Below are 25,174 nucleotides of genomic sequence, written 5' to 3' on the forward strand. Positions count from 1 at the left end.
CACCAAAAAAGAAGAAATAGAAACATTTTGGGGAAATATTTATGAAGATCCCGTGGAACATAACAAATATGCGAAATGGATTGAAGAAGTAAAAGAAAGAATAAGAAGTTCAAAGGTACAGGATATGAAATGGGATGACGCAACAGCTGGAGAGATTGAAACAAAGTTAAGAAAAGCCTATAATTGGAAAACCTCAGGCCCAGATGCAGTACCTATTTTCTGGCTAAAAGTATTAACATCTTTGTACGAAGATTTAGCCATGAGTAAGAACTCTTCATATGCCCACCCTGAGCAGACACCAGCCTGGGGAACAGGAAAAACAGTACTCCTACTTAAGAGTGAATCTGCAAGCTACCCTAAAAACTATAGACCAATATCTTGCCTTGCAACGACATAAAAACTATACACTGGAACTGATGCTAACAGAGTTTATAATCATTTAGAAGAAAACTGCATTATGGCAATAGAACAAAAGAGTAATAAAAGAAAGTCATATGGAACAAAGAATCAATCATTTGTTGTTAAATAAAGTCATAGTGGAGAACTGTAAAAAGGGGAAGAATCTAAGTATGGCATGGATAGACTACAGAAAAGCAGTTGACAGTATCCCACATTCATGGATAAAATAATGTTTAAAATGTATGAGATACACCCTACACTGATAAACTACATCACAGCAATAATGAAACAGTGGCAAACCACTTTGCAGTTAAGCCATGATAAAAGACAAATTATTATTCCAGGGATAAAAATTCAAAAGGAGATATTCCAGGATGACTCTCTGTCACCACTGCTCTTTTGCCTTGTCCTTAACCCATTAAGCTGTCTGCTTAACGGATTAGGCCATGGCTATAACTTGGCTCCCAGAAAGCAACAAAGTGTAAAATCTTCTCATCTTCTCTTTGTAGATGATTTAAAACTGACACGGAAAGGATTGACAGATTGATAGCTCTTTCTTGATTCTGTGGGTGGTGGTGCATGGCTGTTCTTAGTTGGTGGAGCGATTTGTCTGGTTAATTCTGCTCATCAGATGAGGAACTGAAAGCACAATTTCAAGTATATAAGAATGTCATTTGGTCTTGATAAATGTGCAAAAGCAATCTTTAAAGAAGGAAAGCTGCAGCACCAAGAAAACATCAGTCTGGGACAAGAATGTGATATAAAAGGACTTGAGCAAGAGGGAGTGTGTAAATATTTGGGAACTGATGAAGCATCAACAATAAAACATGAACAAATACGAATAAAACTCACTAAGGAATATTTTAAAAGACTTAAATTAATCCCAAAAACATCTAGGAATAAAGTTCAAACTATAAGCCAATTTGCTCTTCCTGTCCTAACTTGCAGTTTTGGAGTGATTGACTGGCCCCAAAGGTGTTGGACAGATTAGACAGGAAAACAAGAAGGATGCTTCATGCTCATCAAATGATTTATAAAAATCACTGCATACCAAGATTATATATTCCCCATTCAGAAGGGGGTATGGGCCTCCTTAAAACTGATTACATGTACAGATCTGCAATTGTGGGACTGCATACATAACTGCTGATCTCACAAGACCCAACTATAGTGAAAGTTTTGAAACAAGAGGAGAAAATCTAAGATGACTTCCTGCTTAGACTAGCAGAAGCATATCTGCGTCAAGAGGGAATGGAAATCAAACCAGAAGTAGATAAAAAGCAAGCAGCAACTGAATGTGCTAAAAAACAAAAGAAAGAATATAAGGTGAAGGATCAGATGAGAAGGCAAGAAATGTGGAAAATGTATAAATATACAATGCAATGAAAAAGTATTTGCCCGCTTCCTTTCTTTTTTTTTTTTTTTGCAAGTTTGCCACACTTAAATGTTTCAGATCATCAAACAAATTTAAATATTAGACAAATATTAGACAAAGATAACCCAAGTAAACACAAAATGCAGTTTTTAAGTGATGATTTTATTTATTAAGGAAAAAAACTATCCAAACCTACATGGCCCTATGTGAAAAAGTAATTGCCCCCTTGTTAAATCATGAAGTAACTGTGGTTAATCACATTTTTGGGAAAGCTGAGTTCAATTTCACTAGCCACAGCCAGGCCTGATTACTGCCAGACCTGCTAAATCAAGACATCACTCAAACAGAACCTGTCAGACAAAGTGAAGTAGGCCAAAAGATCCCAAAAAGGAAGACATCATGCCGCGATCTAAAGAAATTCATGCCGTGATCTAAAGAAATTCTGGAACAGATGAGAAACAAGGTAATCGACATCTATCAGTCTGGAAAATGTTACAAAACCATTTATAAAGCTTTGGGACTCCAGCGAACCACAGTGAGAGCCATTATCCACAAATGGAGAAAACATGGAACAGTGGTGAACCTTCCCAGGAGTGGCCGGCCTACAAAAATTACCTCAAGAGCACAGCGACGACTCATCCAAGAGGTTACAAATGAACCCAGAACAACATCTAAAGAACTGCAGACCTCACTTGTCTCAGTTAAGGTTAGTGTTCATGACTCAACCATAAGAAAGAGACTGGGCAAAAATGGCATGCATGGCAGAGTTCCAAGGCAAAAACCACTGCTGACCAAAAAGAACATAAACTCACTTTTGCTAAAAACATCTTGATGACTCCCCAAGACTTTTGGGAAAATATTCTGTGGACTGACAAAACAAAAGTTGAACTTTTTGGGAGGTGTGTCCCCCGTTACATCTGGGGTAAAAGTAACAGCATTTCAGAAAAAGAACATCATGCCAACAGTCAAACATGGTGGTGGTAGTGTGATGGTCTGGGGATGCTTTGCTGCTTGTGGACCTGGATGACTTGCTGTGATTAATGGAACCATGAATTCTGCTCTCTATCAAAAATTCCTGAAGGAGAATGTCCAGCTATCTGTTCATGACCTCAAGCTGAAGCGCACATGGGTTCTGCAGCAGGACAATGATCCAAAACACACCAGCAAGTCCACCTCTGAATGGTTTAAAAAAAAAACAAAATGAAGGTTTTGGAGTGGTCTAGTCAAAGTCTGGACTTGAATCCAATTGAGATGCTGTGGCATGACCTTAAAAAGGCAGTTCATGTTTGGAAACCCTCCAATATGGCTGAATTAAAACAATTCTGCAAAGAAGAGTGGGCCAAAATTCCTCAACAGCGATGTGAAAGACTCATTGCCAGTTATCACAAATGCTTGATTGCAGTTGTTGTCCCTGCTAATTGTGGCACAACCAGTTATTTGGTTTAGGGAGCAATTACTTTTTCACATAGGGCCATGTAGGTTTGGATATTTTTTTCCTTAGTAAATAAAATCACTACTTAAAAACTGCATTTTGTGTTTACTTGGGTTATCTTTGTCTAATATTACATTTGTTTGATGATCTGAAACATTTAAGTGTGACAAACATGCAAAAAAATAAGAAATTGGGAAGGGGGCAAATATTTTTTCATTGCACTGTAGTTGCAAGTACAGAAAACTCCTGGAACAACCTCATGTTGACCAGGATTGAACACAGGAATGGTGAAGCGGAGGCAAATTCAAACCAAAAGAGGAAAGGTTAATATTGGCAGCCCAAGATAGTGGACTATGTACACAAGTCCATTGAACATGTGGGAGAAACAGACAAACATAGGCTTTATAAAACAGAACTGGAAACAGTTGCACATCTTGTTGCTGGCTGTGACATACTAATGGCAGAAGGACTATATACTGAAAGGCATAATAATGTGGCAAGACTGTTGCACTGGGGATTGTGCAAGCATTATAATACTGAAGTAGATGAAAAACACTGGAAACATGAGCCACAAAGCATCATAGAAAATAAAGTCTACATCACATGGGATCACTAACAGTTCAAAAGATAGATGAAGACAAACGTAACACTGATCATTGAAATCACTACACTCAGTGACTACAGTGTCTTGTGTACAGAGAGACACAAAGTCATAAAATATCAGGATTTGCGGGCAGAACTTGAGAGCGATGTGCAAGAAAGATACCCAGACAGTTTCAAAAGTAGTAGGAGCAACAGGTCTTATAAAAAAGAATTTACAATCATATTTAGAAATACCGATACAGGTAACTAGGTATGAATTACAGAAGGATTAATTACTGGACACATTGTGGGTGCTGGGAAGAGCACTTCAGGCTAACATCAAAAATTGAAACAATACTAATTTCATGAACTTTAATCATACTTTGACTTTGGAATGTGGTCCATTCCCATCATGGTATTAAAAACCCAAAAGACTTGGAGAAATTAAAAAAGTGAGAGAGAAGACAGAAACATTTGCCAGATGTGTCCAGTAAAGCAGTTTCAAACTACTGTGCCACACAGATGCATTGACCCACCATCACACGTTTACATGAAAAGGAATACCAGTACTCATCCACAGTAAAAGGTATCTGTTACCAGGATTCCCATCTGTCAGCTACTATCTAGTGCAACTGATCTTACTGCAAAAGAACGGATACCCTATCATCTCTGGTTGACTACCTTTCATTGCTTTTCTGAGCTAGAACTTGTTTTTTCAGTAAGCCTGACACATCCTTTTAGTATCCAACAGATGTTAATGTTCAGTGGTTTTGTAAAGATTTAACAGACTCCAAACAAACATTGCTGTTTTGAACTGCAATTTGCTGCAGAAAAGTTTTTAGTAAGCCTGATACATCCTATTAGTATCCAACAGCACAGAACCACATATATTAATGTTCAGTGGTTTTGTAAAGATTTAATAGACTTGAAACAGACATTGCTCTTTTGAGCTGGTTTGCTGCAGTAAAGACGACAATATACACAAGCAAACTTGTCAAAGTCACCATACAGTCTGATATCTAAAAGAACACAATTACTGGTATAAATGAAAGCTACTCCTTACAAGTGTCAGGTTGCTAAAACTGGAAAACTGTTTAGATTCCCCAGTAGCATGACCCCGGTAATTAAAACCTCACTTTTCAAACTGAAGCTATTATTCAGACTGATTAGACAAGTTGATTATCTGCTGTAAAAGCTACAGTTAAAATTTCACCTGCCACACCCACTCCATCTGGCTGTCTGTTTTGAAGAAAATTGTGCTCAACTGCATCAATTAACCTGTTAAAGTTTAATATCCAAATACAGCTGTTTGCATATAGTGGGTAGAAGTGGTAAAATAAGAGTATACAAAATGAAATACAGATGAAAGGAATGCTATATAAAAGTACTAATAATTTTCTGTGCAGGTACATGATTAGTAAAGAAGATACACAAGTTTTCTATGTTAAAGATCCGTATGGTGTAGTACAATATAATGATAAAAACAGATGGGATAATCAGCTACAATGCAGCAAAGTAAATCTGTAATATTTAAATACCACATTTCATTCTAACTAATAATTAATAAGAAACAGATATAAAACTCTGTCCAAACCTGGGAAAACTTGCTAGAACAGTTTTCTGTTTGCTTTTGATAAAAGGGATTATGGGTTGGACAAAATATCGGTACTGAGGTTATTCCAGCAGTGTGAGGAACAGAAAAGGCTCTGTTCTAACTTTAATTTCTCTGCAGCTAATTAAGTCTAACAAATACTTGTAAAAAATAATAAATGTGGGCTCTGGAATAGATATTTGTGTGAAAGAGTTTGAGTTTGCCAAAGTACTTATGTGCCAACAATCTTAAAAGCTGTATTTTCATATCAGTTCACCACTTGACAGGCAGCAAACATAATTCTAGTTTAACAGAAGTGATAAGTTTGCATCCCCTTGTTGGAAAACTGTAACAGTGTTTGGTATCAATGATATCTAATTATAAATAGAGGGTCTGGGTATCAAAAACAAATGTTATATCTACACGTATAAGTTTTAAGGCAAAGATAATTACTCTTCAGAACTGGGAAATAATGTCAGCAGACTGACGTTTTAGTAATAATTATTTTCACAGGGATATTGGAATGCTGGAAAACTGTATCCTTATACTCTAGGTACATTTGTATGAGAAAATGAGAGGCGTGGCTCTCAATGCAGTGAAATAGGCATATATTTTAGAAAGTTTCAAACAGTAGGGTGAATGCCTGTCCACGTAAGTCAGTCAACTGCGTAAGGAAATTTTCCAGAAGCAGAAAATGCAACACAATGTAAAATATGCGAACAGGCATAGTGGGAAAATGTTCTGCTTCCCATTTCATCATTTAGTGTATATAGCTCCTATAACCCCTGTCATGATTCAATGGTCTGCATGGCATGCCCATATGGAGACAATATGCACCTGCTGAATGTAACCAGCAATGCTGACTTTCCATTAAACTGCCAACAGTGTGCTATGAACACATCAGTAATGCACTTCACACGCTCTGTGGCTTTACTTCTACAGGATGGGAAGCAGATGTCAGCTTTCTGCTTGTGCAAACCAAGGTTTGTAAAATATCTAAATAATGTTACATGTATATATTTTTCTCTCATCTCCAACTATGTGCCAACAAAATGTAACCACACTGTATGCAGATATTTAACTACCATTGCTATTAATATACAGAACTCCGATTGGGTCTCTGATCAAAACTAAGCTGTTATAAGTTCAAGAACTGAACGGCAAGAAATTGACCTCAAAAATGGAGAGAAGTGAAGCTCTAGAGGTGAATATTGATATCCAGTTTTAGAACGATTAACATGGGTTATGATTAGAGATTTCATCATACATATTTGTAGTGCATGAAGTATTACCTGCTTACCTGCTTCATGTACTACTGGTTACAAGGAGAAAGAAAAGAGAAATACGTATAAAATTTAAGTATTTCACAGTTTGAAAGATGCAACACACACAATGTTGTCACACATTTCTTTCTAAGTAAATGGAGATTTAGCTGCTCCAATGTACTGCATGACAAGGAAAAAAAATTCTGAAAACATTAGTCTTTTTGAACTTTGAAAGCTGTAACACACAATTCTGCCTGACAGTGGAGGGAAGAGAAGTGTATCTTTGATCCTGTAATACAGTATACTGCTACACACACACACACACACACACACACACACACACAAAAAAAAACCTTCTAAACATTTTCATCCCATTACTGTCCTGTGGTGGCTGTTGTTTATGCTGTGCAGTGCTTACTTCAGAAAGGTGCTTAACAAAGTTATCTTTTTCCCAAATTCAGAGTGTAATCACAGAGCTTCATGCACCACGTTATTATTGTTTATGATTTGATTACCGGGTTGTGGCCCATTTTCACTCCAGAAGAGAAGAGTTCCAAACACATTAGCAATATGTTACAAAAACATACAGCAGTAAAATAACCTTAGGTATCACATTGCCATGTGCAATTTACAATTATAAAGGCAGCCCTGTGCTAAGAACACCATACAATTCATAGTACATATGTCCAAAAGGCTCAGCAAATATTTCCCAACAAACTCGGGCAAACCCAGAAATTAAGCAAAATGCCAAAAATATCAAAAGTAGAAGCCCAAAATGGAAGGTAGCTGGAATGAGTTCACAATATTAGCTGAAAAAAACCACAACGATACAAAATCCTCTGTTTTAATAAATGAAGGTGAGTGCTTTCGCAATCATAAACATTGCTTCATTAGACAAATTATTAACATGCTGGTAACACTTATATGTACTGCATTAGATTCAAACTAACCAGTCCTGTCACATACAATTAATTACCTTAGTTACATATAAGCAATAAAACATCATAATATATACAAATCAGATACTAAAATCTATGTTCCATTCTCATATATATATATATATATATATATATATATATATATATATATATATACACACACACACATATGTATATATATATATATATATATATATATATATATATATATATATATAAAACTACTTCCAATTCTACCATTGTATTTTAATTATATTGTGGAATTATTTCAGTTTTTTAGACTTTAAAGCTGGTTTCAGAGGGACACAGTCATTTAGACCGAACGCTCTGTGTGCTCCCAGCCTCAAAATCCATTGAAGTTCCATGTTTTCTGATGAATTTACAATGTCTTCCATCCTGTTGTTTATGTTCTGAACATGCAATATCTGAAATAAAAATGTATGTTCTTCACTCTTAGACAGAGTATGCTTAGCCAGAGCATTGTATTCCTGCCCCTTCCTTGTACAATATAGATGGTCCCTAATACGTTCCCTAAGGTGGCGATTAGTCTTGCCTACATAGAAATGGAAACATATCTTACAATGAGCCACATACACCACATTGCTTCTATTGCAGTCTGCTGAATTCTTAAGTTCCCAAAGATGTCCCATCCCAGGATGTTTGAAAAAATCTAGATTCATCTATGTGTATACAGTATGCACAGTTTCCACACTTATGCGTACCGTGCACTATATTCTCTTTCATCCTAGTAATTCTGTTGTTTTAAATGTTTCTTATTTTTAAATAAAAAATGTAGTTGTGTACCTACTATATTAGTGGTACCTTCATCCACTAATAATATGTGCAATTCTGGTGAATAATGTTTTTGAACCTATCAATATCCATTGTGTATGGTAGAACCATGGAAGTATGAGGTAGTTCTTTACTTTTATTCTCTAAATGTTCACCTACTACTCTCTCCGAGTAGTATGATCTGGCTTTCCCTCTTCTTTCTTTATACACATTCTGATATACTTTATCAATTTCTTGTTTAGAGTACCTTCTACTCAAGAATCCTGTTCTTAAATTACAAAGCTCATTTTCATAAACATCCTCTTGGCAACATAAATGTGATATTGTCATTGCCTGTCCTTTGACATTGTTGGAAAAAATGTGCTGATTGTGCATACTATTCTGATGTAAAAATGTTGGGTGGTAGCACTGCTTCCTGTGTAACTTGGTGGACCAACCCATACCCTCTCTATAGATGGTGAGATCCAGAAAGTCTATACTCTCTGTAGAATAATTCATAGTGAACTGTAAAAAATCACTAGTCTTATTAAGATGTAAGTGAAAAGACTTCAAATGTTCCTCACTTCCCTTCCACAAAATATAAAGATCATCTACAAATTACTTTTAAAAAGCAATATGAGTGTAAGGTAACAGGTGTTCTTGCTCCCAATCTACCATGACTAACTTCACATATGTACTGGCACAACTAGTGCCCATGGCAACCCCTGATAATTGCCTATAGCATGTTTCTTTGAACATGAAAATATGTTCCGGTACAATTTCTAGTAACATACAAAGGAAATCTATGTTTTGTGGGTACAACTTACCATGTCTCAATAATACTGATTTCACCATACCGATCCCTTCTCATTAGGTATACAATGAGACCACTCCCAATGTAGCTAACAAGCCCATAATTATCGTTTCCATTCCTTTTACTGTTTCATATAAATCCACTAAAAAGTGTTCAGTATCCTTGGGAACATACGTAAAATCATTTCACACTTTTTTAATTCACCATCCAAATAGATGGAAATGGGTTCTGTCAACCAACCTGCCCCTGCTACTATCAGTCTAAACTTGGGGCAAATTGGGTTCTTATGGATCTTTGGGAGACCATGCATCTGGGGAATCAAAGGATTTTCAACAACAAAAAACTGAAACAGTTCCTAGCCCCATACACATACTTTCATGTAGAGTACTTACAATATAGTTACTTGTGTCATAGACTATTGTTGTCGATACAACCTTGTAAACCTTTAAATCTGATAACATTTCTCTCGTTGCTTCTAGTAAAAATCAGAGTTTAGTATTACAATTGGTCCCCCTTTATCAGAGGGACGTATAACTATACTATCATTCTTCTGTAAATCATGCAGTGCTTTCCATTCACATGGTGACAAATTATGGGCCAGATTCACGAAGGCTTGCACGGAGTCTAAGAGTAGAGTAAGACTCCATGCAGCTAACATGTCCGCCGAATGATCCAGGAACAGCCGGTAGGGGTGTGCAACAGAGCTCTCAAAACTAGTCCTACATGGACAGGGCTTGGATATGCAAATTACCTCAATTGCAAGTGAAAGCTATGCAAATGAGGTAATTTTGCGATCCAGGAAACCTGAACCTGTCCAAGTAGGAGTAGTGTTATTTGCAGAAATGTACTCAGTTGACAACTGAGTACGGTTCTGCAAATAGCAAAACGGAGTCATGAAAGCACCAAAAAAAGGACGCATTGACAGGATGAAGCGTGCCAAAGGCCAAAAATACAGCCATTGGCAATTTTAAGTGATGCAAAATAAAAAATAAAATAACTTTTTTTTTTTCATCCCGATCTCCGGGGTTTAAGCGTAGCACAGCGCCGCACAAACGCGCTGCGCCCTAAAAAGCAGAAAATCAATAATTAAGATCCACAAATGTGGATTTTATTGGTAATATGAATTTACAATGCAAGTGAATGGCAGGCTGAAGATAACATGGCCACCGAGTAGAGGTTGCTAAGTGGGGAAGCTCAGTCTAAGAGATGTAACCAAGCATTAGTAGGCAATCCTATGCAAAGGAGGGTTAGGATAGTGAATCACAAGTTTACATAGCAAATGAGCACAGTCAGTGGAGTATAGGAGTAGGATAAGGGGAGTAACAGAGTAGAAGATAGGTGACATCACGAGTGGGATATGTATGAAAGAAGTGAAGCTCATTGGAGCAGAGTGGCATGTGTCAGCTGTCATTTACACATCATTGAAAGAGGTGTGTCAACAGGTAGGCTAGGTAAAGTCAAGAAATTGGAGGTGTATGCCGTGGATAACACAAAAGTTTCTTGCTGAGCAGGTATGCACGCATGTGTGCGCCTGTAAACCTGAGTAACACAGTGTGCGCACGTGTAAGCGTGAGTGAATGCGTTTAAGCCGGAGTAAGCATGTATAAGGCTGTTTAAAGAGTTGTAAGTGCGTTTGCACTGGTGTGCGCGTGTTTTAACAAGAATAAGCAAGTTTTAGTCTGTGTAAGCATGTGTGCGTGCATGTGAGCTGCTGTGAGCGTGTTTGCGCTTGTGTGCGTGGCGCTGCCCCCTGAGGAAACAGAAAGGAAAAAGGAAGCACAACAAATAGTAGGAAGCTATCAGGGAGTACTAGCAGAGCTAGCAGGTGAAAACAATCAGAATCAGGCAATTACACAGGCAGTACACTAGCCCAGCCCAGCACGTAAAACTCTGCAAACAACAGTCCATTATGTTTCTCACAAGAGACACTGCAACACTGCAGTAAGCTAATAGAAGTGAAAACTGAAAAATCGTTACTGAGACAAAGAAATGTTAGGGGCTGCCATTGCTGTTATAAGGCGACATATGCAACATGCTGAGGGTGGTGACAATGCGAATGCTGCTGGACAACCCACAGTGAGGAGACGGAGAAGAGTGTACAGGCCCAAGATAACCTACCAGGGGCTACATGAGCTGGAGATAGTGAAGCTCTATAGAGTGGACAGAGACCTTTTGCAGCAAACTGTTGAGCTGTGCAGGCCACGCCTCAAACACAGAACCAACAGAGGGGAACCCATCCCAGTGGAAACCAAGGTATGTGTTGGCCTAAGAATATTAGCAACAGGTACCTTCCAGAGACCAACTGGTGATATGATGGGGATATCACAGGCATCAGCATCCAGGGTACTGCACCAGTTCCTGGATGCCATGTCAGCACATGTCGGTGATCATGTATATTTCCCCAGTTCCCATGAGGTATTGGCCAGCAATATGTGTCTCTTCCAGCAAATAGTGGAATACCCTGAGGTAGTGAGTGCAATATACTGCATGCACATACATATCAAAGCACCAGCTGGCGAGCGGGGTAGGGTCTACTTCAACCGCAAGGGCTTCCCCTCCATCAACTGCCAGGTCATGTGTGATGCCCAGGGCATAATACTGAATGTGTATGATGGCTGCCCTGGAAGCTACCATGATTCCTATATCTGGCATCTGACGCAGCTGTACCAGACATTTGCCAATGGGGACATCCACATGGTCACCTAGTGGGAGATGCTGGCTATGCACTGGAGCCATGGCTGATGGCACCCATCAGAAATGCACACACACTTGAACAGGAATGCCATAATGAGGCACACGCACAAACACAAAATGTAATCGAGCGTGTGTTTGGGCTGCTCAAGTCACGGTTCCGGTGCCTGGATACATCTGGTAGAGCCTTGCAGTACTCACCAACTACATGTACCCAAATTGTCATGGTATGTGCTATGCTACATAATATGAACCTGCGGAAACAGCTGCAGCAGGACCCGCATAGGCCTGGGCCAAACAGCCCCCCACCATTGCCAAGGCCATCACAGGCAGAGCGTGACTCGGAGGAGGAACAACCTGAGTCTGCCCCAGTAGGCAGAAGGAGGCATGCCCAGTATGCTTTGGCCTTGGCAAAGAGGCAACGCATAGCACATACACTGGCTCAGTAGGAACTCTGGAAATTATACCTCTCTCTGACTCGCACATATAGCAAAAGGGATGTCTAAGTTGACACTACCTGCTTTCAAATATGTATAGGGAGTGTAGTATGTGCATCCAACATAGGCAGCCCTGCAGCACCACCTGAGGCATGATTGCCATGTGTTAAGCAATATAAAGCAGTGCTAAACAGCTTTTACCACCATGTAGTATATGCAAACAAAATCGCACACACCAGCTAGCACAACTGTGGTCAATGTTGGGTAATACTGGGCAACGTCCAGCAATGTTGGTGAATATTGAGCAATGTCGGACAAGCCTGGTCTAAGTAGGGCATAGCTGAACAAAAGCCACCATGCTCATATTTGCTCTACTGGCCCTTAAGCAGTCTGGTCTGCTCAGTATGAAAATATAAAGCAGTGATAGGCCTCGAACCCAGGATACTGTGCACTATAGTTATAGTACTGAACCACTAAACCATGACAGTATTGCAGTGGTCAGCCTGTATGAAGAAATTTTGATAAGTCTATGCAAAGTATCTCATGGAAACCCTACAGGCACAGCATAATCCCTGTCGAGTTATGACACAAAGGTGAGTCCTGCAGTAAGAATAGAACCTGACTTCCAACACACACAGTATAAATGTTAATATTGGTCATGTTCACACACATCAACAAATGTAGTGGACCTCAGATAGCAACATACTGAAAGGTCACACTGGGCATGCTCACACACTTGAATAAATGAGACAAATGTCAGGCAACAAAACACGGAAAGCCTGAACTGGGCATGCTCACACACTTAGGCCATGTCTGAGTACAGCAGTGGGCCACACATATCTGGCAGTTGCATGTGTTAACCCAGGAACCTCTCACTATCCAGCAATCTGCCCTGTGCACACAGTTATATGACAACAGACACATATATAATATAGTGGAACCCTCTCATAATCAAATATGTTCTGCAGATACCTAAGTTGTTCATAGAAACTGGGAAAGCAAAGACAGTATCAGCAATAAATATTGTGCATCCCGAACATTATCATAGGTTCAGAGGTCGATACTAGGCTATCTGCCCTAGGGCATGTACAAGCCTAGCCAGAGTATGTTTGGCTTTCACAACCCTGTCAGATTACTACACTGTGCCTGTGAATAGTAGGTCACACAAGATAGCCCAGGTACATTTGTCCTAGTGTGCCTCTGTGTAGCAGGGACCCAGAAGATATCACAGGGGTAAACATACAATCACCCATCCAGTTGTCAAGATGTCTCCTGTAGGTGGTCAGTGGGTGGCTCTGCCTATGCGAAACCGGGATTACAATCCAGAGTGAGTGGAGCCTCTGGGATAAGAATCTGTCCCTCCAGCATGTCCTATTAACATCTGTGCTGAGGTATATGTCCCTGGAGTGTGTAGCTCCAAGGGAGTTGGATATCCTGAGGTGGAGCATGTCCAGTAATTCTGGGTTAGGTATTTCTGTAAACAACAGGCACAAATCATATCCGAGTAGGCGGTAAGCGACTGAGTAGAGCTGGAGTTACTGTATCCGAACTGTGCAGGGCATCTGTGTGAGTCCCTAGATCTGCTTAGTGAGGGACTTTTGTGGCATTACACTTGCTGCAGGTGTCAGGTAAGGTACATCCCAAATATGGCATTGTAACCAAGCATGGTTGTGATGAGTATAGGGGCACAATAACCTCACTTGATCTAGATGTGAAACCATATGGGATAAGGTGGGCTATATAGAAGGTCTGTCCAACCACTTTGGCAACGTGATTGTCAAAGGCGACAGTATGAACAAGTCATGTCCACAAACCTCTAACAACTCCTACAGTATGTAATGGATTACTACCTATGTGGCAATGTGTGGGCATGTTGTTATTCCCAAAGGGGATGACTATGCAACTAATGGCATTTAGTTGTAGGCCATGGCTCAGGCACCAGTCATCCATCTCTGTGAGACCCTGTTTGAGTATGCATGTGCCAGCTGGAGAGTTGATTATGGCACCCAGTTTGCAGTCATCTGCGAACATGGTCAGCCATATTCCCCCTGTGTTAGCCTGTACATCAGACAAATATATACTGAACAAGAGAGGTCCCAGGACTGAGCCTTGTGGGATGCCACATGTAACTGGTGTATAGTCAGACATGGCACCTGCAGTTCTGACCATGTGGGTGCTATCCCTGATCCAGGTAGCAATCCATCATGTGAGATATGTGTCTATATCGACGCTGGTGAGCCTATGCATAATGGCTGAGTGGGGCATTGTGTTGAAGGGTTTTGCAAGGTCCAGGTAGGCTGTGTGGACAACCATCCCTACTTCGATGGACCTGGTAACCATTTAAAGAATACAAACAGGTTCAAGAGGCAAGATCTGCCCACAAAAATGCTGAAATGTGTAGGACACAGTGTCTGTAGGTTCCCGATGTCTATGTGTATGACTCCCATGACAATACGCTCCATAGCTTTGCAGAACAGGCTAGTTAGGCTTATAGGGCAATATTGTCTGTGGTCCATTGTGGCACCAACTCTGTGGAGTGGGACCACTGTCACTGTATGCCATTCCTTGGGTACATATCCTGTAGTAACTCCGATACTGAACAGTGATGTAATGTGAGGGTTATGTCTGTCATGAAGCTCATGTAAGATGTAGGCCGGGACACCGCCTGGTCCCATTGATGCTGTGTTGTCCGCTTTGGGGAGGGCAGCACTCACCTGTTAAGTTGTGATGTCAGGGAGGTTACACTCTGTTGGGATGGATAGTTGCTTCTTAGGGGTGATGGAGGGGGAGACAGCTGCACTGAACCTGTTTGCCAGGATGTTGGCAATGTCAGTGGGTTCAGGGTATGTTTAGTCAGTATGCAGTAACTCACAGCATATCAGTGAGTGTCCACCCAGGTTCCTGACATAACTAAAGAAGGCCTTGTGATTGTCCTACGTGTCTGGTGCAATTGTCCATTAGAAGCGGCCTTAGATAAATTCATGAGTGATCGTAGCTGTCTGCTAGTACAGATCACAGATGCCTTCCCTGTCTGGGATTGCGCTCTATCATGTAGTATCTTCCTCCTGTCATTGTATAGCTTATTAATGGCTGGGGTCTACCAGACAGGTCCCCTGCCATTGGAGGAGTGAGTCCTGTTGTTATTTGGGATAGCACAATCCATGCAGTCCACTAGGTGTCCATAGAATGTGTATGTAAAGGATTCAGCAGTCTGAGCCATATTTACCACTGTCCCAGGGTCTCTGAAGGATACCACCTTGCTTTGGTGAAGTGAGACGTTGGCTTATGAGGGTTCACCAAGATTACCCAGGATGGGTGTGGGGACGGGATATGGATGTCCAGTGAGATCAATGTATGTTCTGACCTTACCAATGAGGGGTATATCGCTGGTGTGGAACATAGAGTCCCCATGTTGGTGATGATCAGGTCCAATATGTTTTCCCCTCTTGTGGGTGTGGTGACCGGTTGTGCCATAGCATATGAATTTACAAATAGTAGCGACTGTTGGGCGAGGGTGTTGGGGCTTGAGTAGTATCCCCAGCCAATGTTTGGATATTTGAAGTCACCCAATATAATTGTGTTTGGCGAGACCTTCATATTCTCCATTGTTCCCAGGAAAGCCGAGTGTAGTTCCTGAGTTTGAGAGGGTGGTCTGTAGCAGGCAACAAACTGAAAGGCAGTTTTGCACAATGTTAGTTGCATATGTATGGTCTGTGATGCTTCATGTAGTGCTACTAACCCGGAGGTGTGTGTATCTGTGATGTATATGGATACTCCCCCTATTTGTGTTGTCCATTCCGAGTCTTGTGGTCAGAAAGCATGGTATGAAACATAACCTGATAGTGCTGGTGTGCATTTGTGAGCCTGAACCAGGCATCTGTTAATGCACAGATATCGCTATTCTCCATACTGAGGAGAGTCCTGAGTGGGCGCAATTTGAGGGTAACACATCTGGTGTTCAGCAGCAGTACCCTTAGTTTCATTTACTCTGTAATGTCTATGGAGGTGGGTTTGTCTTTTGAGCCCTGCTTAAAAAAGGCACTATGGTGGTAGCAAGAGCCTTAGCCAGTATTCAAAAGTCCAAGGGTAACAGGTGCAAGCTGTCCATAGCGAAGCTACGTGGCATGTCGAGCATGGCACCCCAAGCTGACAGACACTGGATCCCCTTTGAATGACACCAATATGTTAGCCAACTGTTAAACATGATAAATTTGTCTGTATACTGTGACATCATACTTGGTGAGTGTAAGATGCTAGACAAGGTCAGGGGCATACTGGCCTGGGCTACATGATCAGAGAGTTCCTCTATGTATCATGTCATGTGGTCCAGGGAGGAAAGTCTGAGGTTTTACGCACCAGCATGGACAATGATGAAGCCAGTCCTGTACTTGCTTTGGAGTGACCTGAGTGCATGTGTTATGTGGTGGATCCTGGCACCCAACAGACAGCACAAAGTGACTATTCCCTTGTTTGGCCTGGTGAGTGGGACGTCAGTGTGTCTGACAATAAGTGTCACCTATTACAAGTGTATTCGGTGTGTTCTTTAGCCCGAAGGGCAGTGACTGTGTGGCACACTGACATTGTGAACTATGTGATATGTGGGTATTGTAGTGGGGTAGCAGTTGTTTGTGTGTCTGCTTTGAAGGTCTCTGCTGCTTAGGCAGAGTTTATTTAGAGCCTCCGAGTATGATTATGTATGATAATGTGGTTTGATTGCTGCCACTATAGGTTTATTTGAGACTGATATGTGGTGTGTGTGGTTACCTTCACCACCTGATAGACTGTGCCATTCATGGGTCGAGAGAGCTCAGCCTCCTGTATGTCTATATAGGTGCATCTCTCACATATATCTGAGTTTGTTGGGAGGAGGAGAGGGTTGTCTGTGTACATGAGGCAGATGTGACATTGTGTCAGAATCACAATATTCACCAGCTAGACTGGAGAGTACACACGAAACCGACCCCTGGACATGCCAGGATATTATGATGATATACTCCTTAGCCTGATCACAAAGGATCAGTAGGGTGATGAGTGTGTAAAAGAGTATAACAGGGATTAGTGCTCAGGTTTGTTGGTATTTTGTAGAGTAGCTGAGAAGGAGTCCAGACTGAATCATGACACCTCCTTCAGCTATGTCATAAATAGCAATGTACACTCATATATGTCCTGAGTCAGGGCCAACTGTACCTGACTGACAATGCTGACACCCTGTCAGACAGGCCCATATATACATACCCAACTCCCACTGACGATAGTCCCTATCATCATACCAGGAGATATCACATGTAGAATGGCTGAACAGCTCCCCCCAAAGCCAAAAGCATGGCAGCAATTGGATTATATTGTTTCCCAATATGTGTCATGCATGAACTACAGAACAAACAGACCCTGCACCTGAACAGTCAGTTGAGCCACACCCTCGCCACAGGATCTGGAACCGTTGAATGTGTTACAGCAACATATGGCACTCCCCACAAGTGTTGGTGCACAACACACCATGGGAAGTATAGTCCAGTAAGCCTATGAAGTCTGATCTGCAAGGCCATGGAGTCCATCATGGTTGAAGTCATAAACAGAGCTATTGGAAGCTGACAAACACACAACCCTACCAACTGTGGTATGTTCATGTGCAGATAATGGTTCCCAAACATTCTAGACTGTTTGCAAGGCAGCCACCCAGGACATACATCACTGAACAGAGCTACACATGTCCCACGTACTTTGAATAGCCCTTTATCAACATCCCAGACACATGTCATATCCACAAAACCAACAATGTGTGCATAAATATGTGTTGACATATGAAGGAATGTCGATGTGTCCACAGATCACACAAGGTAAGAATTATGGGGTCCTGTTCAAGCTGTTGACACCTGCCGACCCACATGGCTCATTCCTGGAATTGCATAAAACAAAGTGTACACACATTACCATGTCCAGTCTGATGATGTCAGTATCCTACAAATATAGCAGGAGAAAAAACCCACCCAGTAAAGCATATAGCGCGCCATGTAAATGTGTATCTCTCTAGTATCATAACATAGTTAGGTAGGGGTTTGAATCCTACAAATGCTGACAGTGTGTGTGGGGGTGTGTGTGTATGTGTGTGATTTCCTTTGAGAGGTGTTCCCTTTTTGGAGACTGGAAAACACATTAAAAGAGGTACAATTCCTCTTTGGAAAGTCTGATGATGTCAGCATCCTACAAATATATCAGGAGAAGAGAAACCACCCTGTAAAGCATACAGTGCGCTGTGTTAAAGCGTATCTCTCTAATATCATAACATAGTTAAGTAGGGGTTTGAATCCTGCAAACGCTGACTGTGTATGTGTGTGATTTCCTTTGAGAGGTGTGCCCTTTTTGGAGACTGGGAAAACACATTAAAAGAGGTACATTCCTCTTTGGAAAGTCTGATGTTGTCAGCATCCTACAAATATAGCAGGAGAAGAGAAACCACCCAGTAAAGTATATAGCGCGCCATGTTAATACGTATTTCTCCGGTATCATAACATAGTTAGGTAGGAGTTTGAATCCTGCAATTGCTGAGTGTGTGTGTGTGTGTGTGTGTGTGTGTGTGTGTGTGTGTGTGTGTGTGGCACAGTTGGTCATTGTGGTGTGGGTTTTGCTTTTACAATGGTTTGACATATCATGATTAAAACAGTATGTGCATTGCACACATCAGGTATCTGCATGGCAAATAAATATGTGTACATGTGACCTCAATCAGTACATAGGTGTGAAGCCTGCATACTACATGAATACATTTGTTACCTTTGACAGATTGTGCCGCTGCTTCTCAGATCGTAGGTCACATATGTATGTATGTGACGAGGCCGGCCACTGTAGTGATCTGTGGCCAAGGTCATCTGTGCCACACACACCCATGACAGTTACTATAGAGTAGTGTGAGTGAGGGTATATGCCTGGGGTATATGTCAGACATGTTCATACACAACAACGACTGGCAATAATGGACAGTCATTATAGGTGTACAACAGCCTTGTGGATATGCATTCAGGCTCCTAATGTCTTATGTGATACACCGAGGGACTCCACAATACCTATGGATATGTGGATACCAAGGGACAGATGACATAACACGTGGCTGAATGTACACATTGGTACCCAACATACATGTTGAGGACTACCACCAATGTGGTACTGTCGGGATAGTATGTATAGTAAATGTGGATGACTATGCTATAGTCGGCTTACTGCTATACAGCATGTATCGGACAACAGGTATCTGTCTGTATGATACCCTTGTGCAGGATATGCATCCCATCCAGGGAATGCATTGTAGGCCAATGCATGCATTTCCAGATGTGGATGGACATATTCCTAGTGTGTTTGCATGTACCTAAGAGGGCTATATGCCAAACAGGTGTGGTCCCAGGAATGGGTGGCGGTCAATACCACTGGTTACTGTTATAGTATAGTACTGGAAGGATCCAACTGTTACTGAGTTCCCTAAAACTGTGTGTCATTTGTCAGGACATCATCTAATGATTGGTTATAGTCATGCTGTTGAGGTTGTGTATACTACCAGACTGCTAATCATTGACAGATATTAACAGTATCACCCACAGCATAGTGCCAACCCATGCCATACACACATGTGTACCCATGTTAGTACATATCTGTAGTAGAATGCATACTGGCCATCGAAAGATACTATGAGATGTTAACAATGTGTACAACAGGGTATGTCACACGCCCCATGTGTCCACTATGCACGTACATGCAGACAGTGCACACCCACCATGTTCACAGATGTACACCTGCTAATCTGTACTGCAACCATCACACACGTACTGTCCACTCACTAACACATGTTGGCAACACTTTACACTTCAGCCAAGTGGCACATGGGTGGACAATACATACTCAGACCTAACACTGGTGTAAACAATGCTACATTGACAATCAGAGCTTTGATGCATAATGCCTGCTCTGATATACCTACAAGGATATCATTACACTTTCCTGTTGACAACTTGCTAATATTTCTACACTGCTATAATGTCACCCTGTGCAGCAGCACCATGTTAGCCTGTTCCTGCATCAATGTTACAGATGACAGGAGGTGGCACAGGTGTCATCATATGCACAGGGTGTGTTGTTGGTTTGCCAGAGCCTGACATTGACCCATCCAATCGACATGTCTGTGTGTGTGTGTGTGTGTGTGTGTGTGTGTGTGTGTGTGTGTGTGTGTGTGTGTGTGTGGGACAACAGTACAGCATGGGCCAATGTTGATGTAATGTGTGTGTGTATGTGTGAGCCCTAGCTGTTTGGTTAATGTGTGTGTGTCTGCATGCACACAGCTCCACCATGTGGCTGCCATATATGGGAGGTTGTGGGACAGCCACAGACTGTACCTGCTAGGCTGTACAGATCACTGTTTCCGCTCATGGACATGGTACCTGTGCCTGGCAAGGGTGCTACAGACAGTATCGGGTACCAACCTTGACTGGGTACTATCATCAGAGGCAGAGGTATGACGACTGGACCCATGTCCCTGCTGGGACTGGCCAGAGCCACGTGCACGTGGTCTACTAGGACGGTCAATGGACAGGCCAGCCCCAGCAATGCTGGGGCTGGTACTGCCACTACGGGAGCGGCTGTGATCTCTGGGCCGTCCGCGACCACTGCCAGCTGTTGCTGGCATGCGTCCGCATCGACATCTCAACTATCCCGCACGGTCCTGGCTCATGGAAGACACATTGTGGAGGGCACCCAATGTCTATCAATGACCTCGGTGAAATTCCGGATGGCACCGGCAAGGTCACGGATGCTGTCATTGATAGCGGTGTAATGGGCCCTCTGCACCCTTAGTCCCTGTCTGGTGTACCGTTCCATACATGCCTGAGCCTGCATTACAGCCCGGAACATACTGGAGGTTGTAAGATCTGTGAGGGCACGTCTGCCAGGGGCAATACGACCAGCGGTGCTCCCCCGAGAACCCCTGGACATCCGCCTATGTGGTACCATTCCAGGAATCCGGCTATGGCTGCTGTGAGGGGATGCAAGTGCCATGGGTACCACACTCTCCTAGTCAATGCCAACTGTATGATGTCCCTTGGCTAAGGCCATTGGTGATGAGGAATGTATTGGCAGTATGAGTGTGCGCATAGATGGGGTTGAACACTGTGTACTGTCGATTGGCGGACCAACGACAGACCCTGTCAAACCTTCCTGTGCCAGAATACATATCTCATCATCTCCACTATTTGTGGCAGTGACTTCAGGTTCCCTGCTGCTTTCAGCCACCCCAAACCTCAGCACCTGTGAGAGGAAAACAGGAAACACACTTTACAATCTGTACATGATGTTAGCACACATGCATACATGCACACATGCACACATGAACACATGCACACATGCACACAAATACACTCCTCACTACAGCACATACACACACACACACACACACACACACACACCAGCAATCCAACACATACTCAATAGTGGGTGAAGGTGGGTGACAGTATCACAAAGCAAACAGTCACCTCACACGTGTCAGCATGCAGAATATGTGTTGCTCAAGACCATGCAGTGCAAGTGTAGACAACCCTATTTAATGACAGTATACATGGCTTTGATGCATGTGTGTAGTTGTTCAGTGATTGGCTACACCCTAGAACACAATGTGTACATGGACACAACATTGCTGTGCAAGTGTTATCAGCTCTGCAATGTCCTGTGCACCATCACTCACGGATATACATACCATGGCTTCATGTGTTATCTGTGTGACACATAGATTTCCATGTCTGATTACAGTGTCTGTGTCCATAGCAGATAATAGTGGGCACAGGTGTAGCACATGCATTGCTATGTACACACACGGAATGAGTGGTGCATGTAGACGTGAAGGAATCCCAATGCTTGACATGGCCATTGTAAGGTGGTTATGGTGAGTGTGGGACATATTGTAGATATGTCAGTGCCAGCCATGACATGGCATGCTACACAACTGCAACATTAAACACCACACATACCCAATGTGTGTCATGTGACCTATACACCCAATAGCATTCCAGGACATATATGTGACACTTTGTACAGATGGCGACTGCTGTGCATACTGTGTATACTGGCATATGAAAGCACAGACACAACATGCTATGCATATTGTGTATAGGCGCATATGTTTGCACACACACAACATTGAGGTGCAAAGCAATGACTGCTATGTGTAGTACTGTGGTCACTGTAACTGGATGGGGTATAGTACCATGTGCCATCATCATCATGCATCTTGTGGTCACTCACGGCTACTAATGTGCGACAGACCACCGCCTATCATGCTGTATCTGAACTGCAGTGCCATGGCTATGTTCACAATTACACAGCCACTTTGTACATGGGTGTGTGAGGTGCCCAATAGGGAGCATTGCCTAACATGACTGTGTTATGTGTTGAATAGCGTTGCACAGCCCCATGATAGGCCTCTACCCCGAGGTGCATCATGTGTGTGTGGATGACATGTGGGATACTGAAGTGTGACCTTACAGCAGGTGTGTGGTAACGCCATATGTAGCATGTTTTTGTGTACTGCGTATGATAAACGTGTTATGTTGTGTACAGCGGTAGCAACTATGCCTATCCAATGTGCAGTACGGTGTTGCCACAACTGTGTCTGATGCTCTGTCTATTGCATGTCATTGAGGCAGCTACTGACATTACTGAGCTGTGCAACATCTTACAGCAAACATGCACGGCATGCATTATGCGTAGGTGTGTTATGTGTACATGGCCTACACCTCACCTATGACACGCACATTTCATTACCTACATTGCAGTTATACCACACTCACCAGCATGGATCGTCTGCCCTGCTGTCACACCAGAGGGACCTACGAGAATATGAGAGAGTTCGTCAGTGGCCACAACTGTGGCATTGCTACTGTGGGTATGCTAAATTACAGTAGAACAGCAGTCAACAGTCACAGGTGTACAGATAATTTTCCACTTATCAATATTGCACAACACTAGGCAGCACAACTGCTAAACACACAGTACACATCTCACGTAGACATAATCTAACTATACAGTTAACTGTAGTCTACAGATAGGGCATGTTACCTGCTCACTCCATGTGAACATGCTGGGTGGCTCCGGCCTCCATGACAACACATGCCAGTGGGAGTTGCTGCTGTTGTCCAGGAGCCACCACGCTTAGGAGCAGCTCCTCCACTGTGGTGAGGCGGGATGAATGGCCACCCCACCACCTGTGGCAAGCTGTTGTCTTTGGATATCAGACGCACGCCGCCGGACATGTCTAATTAAATCACTGCAGTGATGGCGGACCTGCTCATATGTCCGGTTATGCATGCCTATGTCATTTACCAGATGAACAAGATCCTGCCACAGTGCAGTCCGCTCCTGCTGGTGCTGGCTGCTTCTGGAAAATAGCATTGTGTAGTGCTGCACCAGGCTTTGCTGTATCTCCTGTTCCTCCGCTGCTGTGTAAGATGGGTTACGTTGGTGAGCCATCTGGCTGAAAGAGATATGAGCAATATGTGTGAGCGAGTCCTGTGGTACACTTTACACCTTTAACCACAGATATCACTTTACTGACATATATACCATCCATTTGTCTGTCAGAGGATACACACATTCAATACCACTTATTGGTTTTCAGGCTACAACTGACTAACAGTGCCTGGCACACTCTATATATCAAACCACTATACAACAGTACCCAGCACACTGTTTGTGACACAATGCACAACCTCGCCACAGGGGTATATATCACGCACGAACAGAGATGTCATCCATTGCAATGAATGTAAAGTACAGTTACAGTAGTACCATTCAACCACCTTAGTCGTTGATGCCATAGCCCTGCCTAACATATGTGCACAGTTGTTACTATAGGTGGCATACTGCTGTAACAGAGTATATATGTTGCTAGATACACATGTATACCCTGTAACACACATATGATTGCAGCCATGGTACAGGCATAATTACACACACATCAGACAAACATACAACACACCACTGTATGCCAACACAGATGAGCTTTACCTGTGTACCATACAGTACTGTGTACCACTACTTACAAACCCTTATGCCTGAGTTATGTCCTCTGTGCAGACTACGGGAAACACACAAGACAGTGTTTCCAAGCAATGTGAACACACACCATACTGTGCTGTTTAGGCCTACAGCTTCAGGTAGTACTACAGTTCATATGGGAGTTGGATTCACCAGCAGTACTACTCAGTAAGCATACATGTATTGCTTTAGCCTACAATGAGACACCATGGTCGTCAACAAGGAACTACGTCACATCGTATGCCATACTACTATGTCTGCCTAACAGTACAATACACATCTTTTGCTGGCCTCACAGCTAGGATAGACACTTCCATGTCAGATACAACTTCACACTAATCTATCACACCTTTACAGACCTTGCACACATTCAGCATTACACTTATTCAACCTGACATAGCAGGTATTGCATTGAGTACATGTGTGAGTGAATAGTGTCATAGGTAGGTAATATGCTATTGGCCCTAGGGCCTACAGCAGCCTAGCCATATGCTACCCTGGCCTTTGACACACCTGTACTTTGATTTCACTTGCCCCTGTCAACCAGAACCACAGAGAGGATTCCTGGGGTGTATTACTAATCTCCCAAACAATCATCAGGGGTATTTATGACAACTGCTAATGAGGAGCCTTGTTTGCTATTGCTAGGTGGTCTATTCCAGTGTATGGCATATCTCTGAGATAGGAACCTATCCCTCCAGCATGTGCTGTTTAGTGAGCTGACGAGGTTTAGGGCCCTAGAGCGTGTATCCCAGAGGGATTGTGATATGTTGCCATGGTGGTTGTCACCCAGCTATGGGTCTGACATACCTC

This window comes from Protopterus annectens, chromosome 3.part0 (assembly GCF_019279795.1).
Source record: "Protopterus annectens isolate FY-2018-M chromosome 3.part0, PAN1.0, whole genome shotgun sequence".
In the NCBI taxonomy this organism is placed as follows: Eukaryota; Metazoa; Chordata; order Ceratodontiformes; family Protopteridae; genus Protopterus; species Protopterus annectens.